We start from the raw sequence: 10440 nt of genomic DNA on the forward strand, positions 1-10440 counted from the left end.
TCATGTCGTTCCCATAAAGCTACACCGAGTGTGTACCTATGTAGAGATGTCTTGTGTTCATAGTTTAGATTTCAGGTGTATCAGTAGGGGGGAAAAAAAAGCCACTTTACTCCAAGAGTTAATTTGCAAGGTCTTTGCCACATGTTTAAATGGCTGTCAGGTAAATAACTAAGGGGTTTGTTAGGATTCATTAACAAAGATCTATCACCTAGAAATGTGGAAAATCTTTTTTGCCCTATAGTTCAAAGAGAAATCCGTATTTATGATGAGTAAGACTGCACTGCCTGAGGGGATAAAGCACAATGGGGCTTGGGAATCAATTATATGGCCTGTAGTAGTGTATCAGGAAAGAACGATGTTAGATAAAGCTCAGAAATATCGCAGGCGCAGACTCTTCTCCCAGTAGCTTGACTGGAGGCTGACGGGAAGATACACTTCCAGTGGATGCTCATCTTGAAAGAAGCAGCTGGGAAAACTGATAACTGGGGAATATTTGTGTGTGTGTGTGTAAGTGTCCTGCATTGTCTGCCCTCTTAGTGCTGGTTTCCCACTTATCTTCAGGTTATATAAAGCAGTGTCTGACCTCTCATTTATGCTGCAGTTCTTCAACCCAGCTGCCTCATTTGTGGTCTTCAGCATTAGAATTTTATTAAAAGCTTTTGTACAGTTATGATTCTTGCCTAATGACTTTTGCATGGCAGGAGACATCTGACGATGGGTCACCAATAAAGAATAAAGAGGAGCGTGATTTCAAGAAAATCAGAGTAACGAAAATAAGAAAATAGGTGAGTCAACAAGCTCTGACTGCAGAGTATAATAACGCCTGAAGCTTTTATGTTATCGTTATGTTTACCATTAGGATCTGTGACAGAACCAGATAAAAAGAAGCATTATCTAAAGGGTTAACTCAACAGGTCAGGAAGATCTGGCTCTGCTTACGGAAGGCAATCAGACCTCCTTTCTGAAAACAAAGTGAATATATCGTGGTTGTTTGGGCAGTCAATACAAAAGGTCCAGGAAAACCAAATGACTATTGTCCCTCCCCTCCAAGAATTTTGCCAGGTTCTGTTTATGAATTTCATTTTGCTGTCTCATGGAGGTTGGTAGGAAAGGAGGAGCCTGACTGCCATTTTAATACTACGAAATTTCCTTCCTGCATAGTGAAAGTGTTTTACTCAATATTAAATCAGAAGCCGCCTTGTACTAAAATAATGTGGATCTGATAATCTGCATTCAGTGGAGGTTATTTAATGCCTTTGTCAAGAATCTGTTTCAGAGGGGTGTCCCACCTGGGGGAGAATCCCAAGCCTACAATCACAGTGCTGTTTTCAGGTTGCCCGTTAAGATTGGCATGGTTCTTCAGCAGCTCAGTGATAACGGTCTCTCTGTGGTGCTTTGACTTTGGCTAAACACCACGGACCCACCAAGTCAACTCTATCACTGCCCCACCTTTCCCCTTGTCATCTCAACAGGACAAAGAGGTGACAGAAAATGGGCCCATGAAACTCTCCAAGTATCCTTATCCTGGAAATGCTATGGCTTGCTGTGAGAGAAAAAACTCTGGCCATGTACTTGTGACTTTCTAATTTTTTGTTTGGAGTCCAGACTTCTCACTCCAAAAGCCATTTGCAGCTTTACTTTCACTGATATCCATCACAGCAGGCTATGAATACAGGTAAGTAGAAACTGCCAAGTTAACATCCTGGAAAATCTTTGCTGTTACTCTTCTTTAAATCTATTTTTTTTTGTTTGTTTTCAAAATGTCCTGTAGAGGCGCTACCTTTATTTTGCAGACCAAAAAACCCCAACCCAAAGCACTTTGCATTGTTAATACAGATTTTAGCGAAGAGAAATCAGACCACTTACTGACTAATCTCCTTTAAGAGAGGAAAAAAAATTAAAGTTGGTGGAGGTTGTCAATAATCAGGATTACAATAAATCATTTACAATAAACTGTGCCTGTGAGACGGACAGCTTGAGGAAATTGTGGGTCGCTTAGGTGTAGGATGTGTTAAAGAAAACAATGATGCTTTGATTTGGAAAAAGGTATCCGATTATCCCAGATGTAGCTGGAACCACTGCTCCCCAGCCCATGTCACTTTTACTTTTGTAAATGTTGCGTGACAATCCGAGGCTCCTATGATAAGATAACTACCTTGAAAAAAAAGAAAACGGTGAGAAACTGTAACCTCAGCTGAGCGTTTGGATAAGCAAGGTAGCAGCAGCTGATCTATTAGCTCTGCTTGACTGGAGTCCTGTGGCAGCAATCCATAGTTTAAACAATTCTTGGTTTTGTGTCTCTTCTGGATCTTGGAGGGCTACACTTCACCAGAGCTCGGCACTGGACCGCCCGAGCAATCTGAACTGCTCTAAACGCTGTATGTTACTGTAAATGCCCTCTCCATCCCTTCGGGCGGAGATCAGTTTTCATGAGGGGAAGGTGTGTTTGGATGTTCCCCAATTCGTAATTCATTCTGCATGCATGCCTTAGGCAGCTCGCTGATCCTTGCTTGACACTGGCTTGTGTCATCTATTCGCTTCTCTGCCCCCTCCCCAAAACACTAAATCATCTTTTTCCTCCCCAAATCACACTGAGGTTTTCCAGTGTAAGAAAGAAGTAACTATTTGGGATTTTTTTTTTCCCCCCCCTGAGTCTTTTATGAGAAAGGAGGCAGAGAAACCATGAGGTTTTAGAATTCCACTTTTCAGTTTATAGTTACAAGTCTGCCCCCCAGTAATGTCAAGTTCCAAATATTGTAAAAGTGTCCAAGAATTTCTGATTAACAGTTGCCATGTATACAGGAATATTTCTATGTGTTAACTATTTACATGGGAAACTTTCAGGGAAAAAAAAAATATTAATGAGAATCAGAAATTTTTATGGCTTACAAGGAGCACAAGACATCCTTTCTAAGCTTCTTCCTGGCAGATTGACACTGAAGGTCGTGCTGGATCACCGTTGGTGACAGCTATGATTGCTTTGTTGATCTTGTCACTAAGGCTTACCCTATTTTTAGCAGACGTTTTCAGGAGCAGGATTTCGATCCGCGCAGCGCAGCGCTCAACTCTGGGTTAGCCACATCAACTCCTTACTGCTTTCTTGCTTCTCTTTATAGCATGCATTGGACCTTGATTATAGGATACTCAAAAAGCTTTTCTAGAGCTTCTAAGAATCGTATTTTCTTTCTTCTGAATTTAGATCTGTTTGTGAATCTTTGTTTAATTTAACCGTGCTATTTTTGCTTTCTTATTCAAGGGTTCTGAGCTCAATTCTCTCATGGTTAGCTAGTGGTTACTGCCCACATTTAGCTCTCTCTGGAAATAACTTTTGCATATTTAGTGCGAGCACGTGGGAAATAAATTTAATTCATCAGAGCTGGAGCAGCGATAACCTCAAGTCTGGGTGAGGAAAGTTTGCAACCGTGAGACCCTTTTTTTGCATCGTATTACATGGGATGTGTTTGCTACTCTCTTAATAGTAACTGTGGAGGGGGAAAGAAGGTTTGGCTGCAGCTGCATTACAGCTTGCCTGATGTTACATCTCTCCGTGTGAATCAGCTCCTATGAAATAGTTATTCTGAGAGTGATATAAATAACCGGAATGTTACAACACTGACTGAATTTACATGTAGGTAGCTGGTTTTCAGAACTCCCCAGAAGTGTAGATTCTCCTCGAGTAGATCCGGTTGCGGAATAATTCCAGATGAGTTTGGGTTTGTGACTTGTTGCGTGAACTGACACTTGACTAGAATAATGTTGAACTTAATTTGATAGATTTAAATAGGACGTGTTGTCTAGTAGGATTTAGGGTTAACTCTAATGGAGTTTGTTATTTTCACTAGAGATTTGAGTGAAAGCAAATTGAGTGATGACAGCCAGATGTAGTGGTCAATAAAGATCGTGTGTTAAGACAAATATTGCTGAAGGGAATTGGGTGCTAGAAACATGGTGGCATTATGAAATAGCAAAAGAAGTAATGACAAATGGAAAAATGAAGAAGAAGCAGCCTGGATCTAGCAATTCTCTGAGAAATTTAGGAGTGACAGACAGCACAGCGGTCTGCAGTATCATAGACCAGTAGGAAGTCCACCAAAATTTTGGGCCACCTGCATCAAGGTACTGAATTCATGTTAAGAGAAGGATGCCGGTTTTTGTGAGATCATTCCTGAATTAGCAGGGTTTATTTCTTTTCATTAAGGGCATCCTGTAGGCAAGGCTGGATACCAAGTGGTCACTGTGTGCTATATAGAGACTTGGGGCTATCAGCCACCGTGTCCAGATGAGCTCTAAACCATCCCAGTCCTTCCTGGTAGGTAGAGGGGAAAGTGGAGTGTTTGCAGCAAAAAAAAAAAAAAAAAAAAAAAAAAAAAGCATTTGTCCTAAATCTATTGTATGGAAAAAAACATTTTAAGAAGCTGATCCAGAACATTTCTTTGCATGGCTGAATGTAGTAAAATATACAGGCCATGTTACTGTCACTGTGGTCTTTAGTCCAGGTTCCCATCCTTACATTGACATTTTAGCTTTTTTGATTATATTTTATCCTCCATCTGTTACTTCTGACACCAGCTGTGAGGAAGGACAGGCATGTTTGTCCCTGCGGAGGACTTTGTGTTTGTGATTTAGTCCCTTTTTGTTAGGTTTTCCTCTTTTCCGAGATGAAACTTAGTCCCTTCTGAAGTCACTCCAGACATTTGGTTATCCCTGAAGCCATTCCAGACCTCCCTTGAACAAATTCTAGTGCTGCTAACACCTTTCTGGGATGGGAGGACCGAAACTACATGTAGTGTTCAAGATGCAGACACGCCGTGCTCTTTACACAGCAGATATTCTCCAACTACGGAGCAATTCACTCAAAATAGAGGAAAACAGATCATAGGGTTTCTCCTCAGCTGCAATGCATATCCTATTCATTTTGGGTATGTATTTTATCTCTAATGCTGAAGTATTCATTTATACAGAAAGACAAAACATGATAGAAATTGATGCAGTATGGCTGAGACAACGCTATAAGAACTTCCATATTTCTTGTAGACTGGGCAGACCCGTCATTTGGGAAGCCCTTGATAAAGTCCCTCACAGGTGCTGAACCAATATAATTAGCTCGGTAGAAAGGGAACTTAACACTGAACAGAAACCAAGCATGGAAAAATTAAGAAGGTGAATGAGCTTGTCATTTAGACTTGGTTTTCCCCACACCGTTTTCCTCCTCGTAATAAACACTGATACATCGTTCCAACTACACCAGTTAACCTAATAAAAAAAGATGTTAGCTCTCCCTACCAGCCTTGCAACTCTGATCATATTTTCAAAACCCTGTCCTTTGCATACTCTGTCCTGTTTTCTGGATGAATGGTTGTGCTGTTTCCTGAATGAGGAGTATGAAATTTCATTGCTTTATACTAGACGTCTAAGCTTGAAGTCAGACACAGTTCCAAGAGTCGAAGTAGTTAATATGATACAGAAACTCTGTGATTCTTTCATGAATAACCAAGTCGGTTGGCAGGTCAGACCAGCACAAGAGATAACGGCGTAGCACGTTCGTGAGCTGACTGTAGCAAGAGTGTAACTGAAATCTTTGTGCTGAATTCAGAGCAAAGTTTTACTCTGCAGCGGGTCTGGGGCGTGGGAATGTATAGATACAACTAGTAGAGCAATTGGTGCAACCACGTGACTTACAAAAAAATCATAGGGAGAAGCAAAGATAAAGCATCTATAACCACTGCATTGAATGGTGGCTAAAGAGATACCAGCTTTGGCTCAAAAAATTCTGAACTGAGGATTGCTGAAAGCTGGGAGGACACACGAGGGAACTGTCACTTTGCTCTTCTGCAGGTATCCCCCACGGTCTCTGCCTGTGTGCTTCACTCTTACCTTTTTTATAGCCCTGTTTCACATAATCTTTTGCTCCCCTCAGTGTCCCTTTCTCTTATCACTACACAGGTTGTCTCCTTCTAAGTATTCCTTTATCTATTCTCCTTCCTCTCCTGTCACTTTACTTTCTTCTCTCTCATTATTAGTTATTTTGCTCTATTTCAGTGGCTCTTCTAGTTCCTTGTTCCCAAAGTGGTCTACGGGGTATCCACAATATTTTCTCTAAGATATCTTTTTTTTTTTTTTTTTTCCCCAGAGTTCTCCATTAAAATTTAATTGAAGAGCAAATGTCGGTTGGTTTTAAAGACAAATGCTAAGAGGTGAGATTGGTTATCGTTCCAAAAAAATGTGAGAACCACTGGGTGATATAATAAGTAACGTGGGTCAGGAATTGTCAGCTACTCTGTACCCGACATATAATGCATTGTGGCCCTGTTCCTTGCTGCTTATGTGCTAGTTAATAAATGTGATTAATAGCAAGCCATGAATGACTTATTGATAGCTTAAGGGCTGTATGCGATGTGGTGCACCTATTAATCCTCTCTGGGGAACATCTTGTAGGGGGAACACGGGGGACACGCGGCACAGATCCTTCAGCAGTCCCATAATTTGTTTTACGTTCCTTTTCTCTCTCGGTGAGTCATGCTCATCTCCCTGTGACTTGAGAGTTCATCTTGGGATCTCATGCCATCCTTCTGTCTTTATGGGAAGGTGTGTATGATGATCCACCCTAATGGTTTCTGTTGCTGGCTGTGGCAGCATGTTTTATGATGGGTGTGGTACATTCCCATTTTCTCTGTTGTGCATGTACAGTATTCACCTTGCAGCCCCACCCGTGGCCACTCCCACCCTCCCACTGGGAATCGCCCACAGTAAGCTCTGTAATTACCTTTATTTGATCTGAGGAATGGATTTGGGAATCTTATTTGCACAGTCGTAAGCTGAGTATGTTAAAACAGCAAACAAAAACCTTTGAATGACTGATTCACCGAACAGTGATGCGTTAAGTAGAGAAAGAGCAGAGACACAGATAACCAAGATCAGGGGCTTATGAAGTGTTTTTGGAGGTTTTGCTTTGGAAATGTCTGACTACAATACATGTATACGAAGGGGAATTTCACCTGTTATCACCTGTTTTGAGTTCTTGATGTGAGCAGGTAAAGCTGCTCAAAGTTACAGTTTCCATTGGAACAGTTTTGGTTAGTTTTACGCCGAGTTAAACTGAATCGGTGTAAGCTACAGTTGGTACTTGTTTTACGTGTTTGGTCTGCGTAGTTCACACAGGCCTCTCCGACTCTTCTCAGTGAAGGAATGAAATTGTATGCAGTCAGCAGTAATGCAGCCCTAGCTCGAGCGTTTAGTTTCTGGGGAAACCTTTGAAAAGGAAAACCAAAAAATCCCCAAGACTCAAGCTCCTACTTTGGCTTCTTAAGATCAAAGGTCTTTCAGCATCCACCTAGCAACTGGTAAGTAATTCAGCCAGCTCGCAGGAGCACAGCTGATTTGAAGTGATGTATTCTGCTGACACCTATTTCTAGGCATGCATGAAAAGTGTTGCATATAAAATAGTAAAGATGGACAAACAGGTAATGGAGAAGGGTATTTATTTCTCTGGAGAGAACCCACCCTCCAGTCCTAGCAATAGCCTTTCTGTCCACAAAACTCAGGTGTTGTTTCTATATGTGCAGTGGTCAATGCTGGCTGGCATGTTAAAATATTTCAAACAAGTGTACCGGGGAAATTGGGCTGATGATTTTCTTAGGTTACCAGAAAAAAAAAAAAAAAAGGTTTTAAGGGGACTAAATAGCCACTGAAATCCCTAATAGCCACAGGTCTTTGCATGGATAAATATTTGATTAAAAGATAGAAAATTAAAGGTAAAAGCGAGGGATTAGTTTTCACAAGGAAGACCACTGGTGCTGGGGGTGATCTTTAGGGATCTGCTGGGACTTTGTGTTGTTTAACGTATCCGTAAAAAAGCTAGAAAAAGAGGTGAAAAGCAACACGACAAAATTTGCAGATGATACTGTTATTCTGAATAGTTATGATGAGGATCAGGTGGGAGAAACAACAAAAAAATGTTATGAGAGTCAGCGATGGGGCATTTAACCTTGTAGGTAAACCTAGAGAGAAGCAAAACGTCGCTTCCACAAAAACGTTGTTTACCAAAAAGCAATCCTAATTTTCTTTTCTTTTTTCTTTTCTTTTTTTTTTTTTTTAATAAAAGACATTCAGCAGACCATTAAAACTGGGGAAAGAGTAATGATGGATGGTTCCATGCAAACGTCAGCTCAATGATCATAGCAGTCACAAAAGCGAAGTCAAACTTTAAAAATTGTGAGGGAAAGCCAGGAGAAACAGATAGATGTTTTTTCCACAGTATAAAATGGTGATGCACTGCCATCTTGAACACTCTGCAGTTCTGGTTCTCCCTGCCTGGAGAAGGAGACAGTTGTACAGGACAGGCCGAGGAAAGGGCTGCAAGTCTGACCAAAGGTCTGGACCAGCTTCCGTATGAGGGATGAGTAAGCGGGCTTTGGCCTGGATAAGAGGTGATTGGTGATGGTGAAAGAATGGAAGAGATGCATTAAATTGCAAGTGGCATGGAGAGTGAACAGGCATGGAAGGCAGACTTTCTCAAATTCAACAGCTGCAGACCATCAAATGAGCGTGGTAGGGAGGAGACGCAAAACTAGAAAAATAGGGTGGTTCTTTATAGGGCATGTAGCTGAGCTGTGCGAGCGCCTACCACGGGGTGCTGTAGATGTAAAAACTTGTATGGGTACATGGGATGGTGGGACAAGTTCACGGCAAGGAAAATCCATTGTGGCTTATTAAGCGTATGGACACCAGCTCCAACTTCACAGGTCTGTGACCGGCGTGGTTAGGGAAAAGGGAGAGGGAAGAAAAATGTAGGGTGGAGAAATAAAAAGGCAAATGCCTGATCATCCTCACACTCTTTGCCTCCCTGCCCCCCAGATTACAAAGTCATTCACACCCCAGCATCACGCTGAGGACTGAGTTTTGTAATTTAAAGCATCAGCTTTGGAATACCAGAAAGAGCAAGAGACAGACAGACTGACGAATAAATAAGGGACAATTTGGAGGATTAAAGAACCTTATGGGAAAATACGGCCTGACATTGCTTTGCAAAATGAGTAACATACAAATACGTTAATCCTTTAGGAAGGAATAACTGCTGAGAACAAGATGAGATACAAGTGACTTGAAATTAGGAAGACTAAAAGAAGCGGGGCGGGGGAAGGAAAAGCAAATCTAATACAGTGAACAAAACAAGAAGTCATGCACGAAGGCATTAAACTTCCCAGGAAGGATTATGTTCATTTTTTGTCAGCCTTGGAAAACTTAATATCTGCTGCTAATATAAGTATAAAGGAAGTTCCCGGGGGATAAAGATCAGAAAATAAGGGAAGTTATGGAAGAATAAGCACAGCTAAAGCCATCCCTATTTACACGTACGAGATATGAGACCAGCACGAGTCTCTAAAACCTGTAAGTACGGCCGTGTCTGAGAGACTAAGTTGCACCAAAGTTCATTCACCCAACTGACCTGCTCGCTGCTTCACGGCAAAGTGACCGGTTGTTGTTCTTCCCCTTTACCCTCCCCACTTTCCAAGTACTCATTCCTCTGCTACACCCACCTCTTTTTCCAATGCCTAATTTATTCCTAGAGTCTATTTCTGTTTCGTAAACACTGCTTCTTTACAGTTAAATGTATCAAGAACAGCTATTTGATTAATTTTACCGAATTCTTCATCTTACGCTATTTTAACTCCTTCAGGAAAATTCTTCAAGCTTTGTGACAACTGATTCTTCTAAAAGGAGGGCAAAACAAAGCTAAGATTCTTTCCCCTGTTCTCTTTCATTCCTGGTTGTTTAAAAGCACATTGTTCAAGACAGCATGACCTAAATGCTTGACACAACATTTTGGCAAAAATAATGCGATTTGTTCATCTTGGATGAACTTTTCAGCCAGGTCCATCTGCGCTGTGAAATGTAAGGTGCTTTTATATTCATTTTTAATTTAGCCATTATCTGACTGAACAGGGGAGCAGTACTAAATAATGAAAAAAAAAAAAAAAAAAAAAAAAAAAAAAGAAAAGAAAATGCAGCAATTTGTAACGTGCATAACCCACTTCAGGGGCTGAAGTGCACCTCTTCGTGGCTTAAATCTCAACAGTATTCTATCCATAGATTGTCTAAGAAATGGGGACCATGATAGTAGTCTTTTCAGTGCTTCAATATTTCATCTTTTTTATGGGTATCTGAAGCGATAGAGAATCTCCTTCAAGAGCTATACATGTATTCAAAGTAACTTATCTACTTTCCAATGTGTCCTAACAAATTCCAAATTCTGTTTGTGTGTCTATCTACTGAGTCGATCCCTTCAGGGTAAGCAAGTCTGCTATATTGATAACTGAGACAATAAATAGGCTTTTAATTCTTTCTGTCCCAAATTCTGGCTAATTAAAGTATCTTATGGCAAAGTATTTTTTAAAAATAATTAAAACTAGATTAAATAAAAAAAAAAAAAAAAGAAAAAGG

The 10440-nt window shown here is 40.7% G+C and overlaps 1 long non-coding RNA gene across 1 annotated transcript in view; it reads left to right on the forward strand.

Moving 5' to 3' along the window:
* Positions 1-700: 700 nt before the first annotated feature.
* The window catches only part of LOC113487109, a 39683-nt gene continuing 29943 nt past the window's right edge, over positions 701-10440 (forward strand). Inside the window, exon 1 of the long non-coding RNA XR_003399729.1 lies at positions 701-785. This is a non-coding gene — a long non-coding RNA (uncharacterized LOC113487109). The remainder of the gene's footprint in view (positions 786-10440) is intronic.

This window comes from Athene cunicularia (genome assembly GCF_003259725.1).
Source record: "Athene cunicularia isolate RWA chromosome 19 unlocalized genomic scaffold, athCun1 chr19_part1, whole genome shotgun sequence".
Classification (NCBI taxonomy): domain Eukaryota; kingdom Metazoa; phylum Chordata; class Aves; order Strigiformes; family Strigidae; genus Athene; species Athene cunicularia.